Here is a 1,552-nt window from a genome sequence, read left to right on the forward strand (position 1 = left end):
ACGTGGACGAAAGTTCGACAACGTTTGTTACTCTAGAAGGTGGTCTGCAAATTAAATTATATAACATTTCAAGAAACATCAAGTCTGATACAGTTTTAAATAAAACGCTGGAATGTGAAAATAGATTTTAATGTAATTTATTGCAGACGTAACATATAAAAGAAGTGTAAAATAAGAGGAAGAGAAAAAAATATTAATGATGTGATTTATTGAAAATCCTTTTATCGTACGTTGTTAGCCGGAAGCATATATGATGGGTGTGACCCAAATGATGACCTTCGTGTAAAAAACACAAACATTTTGAAAGACAAATATCTTCCCTCCGACAGACACACATAAACCATATAATCTCGATTAGCGTTTCGACTATTCTTGTTTAGTTCGTCATTTCCATTTAGGTGCAGATGCTTGAGAGAGCAGAGAACTCGACAAGAAACTTTAATTAAATTTATTTTAAGACACCATTGTATTTCGTATTTGAATTACAAATCCAAAAGCATTCTTTTACAATCACCATTCGGAAACAAATAAAACCATTACTATTAATACACTTAAATATGCTTCAATAGAGTATATAATTCACAAACATCTGCTTGTTGAGTGCCTCTTCAGAAACAGTATACAGATTTTCTAACGGGGAAAATATAAATGAATAAGATAGACACGAAATATGTTCGATAGTCTTTATTTCTGCAAGTTTACCATTTTGACTTGAATTCTAAACAAGGCTAGCGTTGTCAGTTTTATCTTTCCAAATGAGATCAAAATCCGTTGAAAGAAAGCTCAGGGGCGATACCTTTAAACAATTTCATGAATTTTTACTCAAAAAGAATCACGTTCAAGTTTTATGTTGTTTTAAAATGATATTGTTTTTACACAACGAACTAGTTATGATATAACCGATTTGGAGGAAGGTTTTGGTAATACAACAAACATTACCAGCGTAATTTACTAATAAGTTATTTTAACATGTATCTGCAACAAGAATTATCATGAATACTTATTCACTATAATTATATTTTATAAATTACACTTTATAAATTATATATCAATGATAAAAATTATTTTATTTTATACAACGTACCGCCTACCGTTATTGAAAATAATAGATTGTCTGCTTACAGTAATGGTAATACAATTATACTATTCAACATACTTAATGAAAGAACAGAGATTTGCAATTTTCCTCTCAATCGTATACAAATGAATTTAGGTTCATATCAACGACTATGTTCCAGAATATTTATTTACTTGTGCTTAATATCCTATAGCCTGAAAAATGAAATATTGTTTACAGGTTCCTAACTATCTCAACTCTTGTGGTGTATATTTACGATGGGAAGGGTGTCATAATGTTGCAATGATCATTCGGGCAACAAATATTACAAATATGTTGTCATTGAAAACATCAAATTTATCGTTATATCTTTACGTTTTCTCTGACATACATGGGAGAATGTTATACAATTGTTCACACACACACACACACACACACACACACACACAATATACACACACAATACATACATATATATATATATATATATATATA

The sequence above is a fragment of the Octopus bimaculoides genome, chromosome 7 (assembly GCF_001194135.2).
Source record: "Octopus bimaculoides isolate UCB-OBI-ISO-001 chromosome 7, ASM119413v2, whole genome shotgun sequence".
NCBI lineage: Eukaryota > Metazoa > Mollusca > Cephalopoda > Octopoda > Octopodidae > Octopus > Octopus bimaculoides.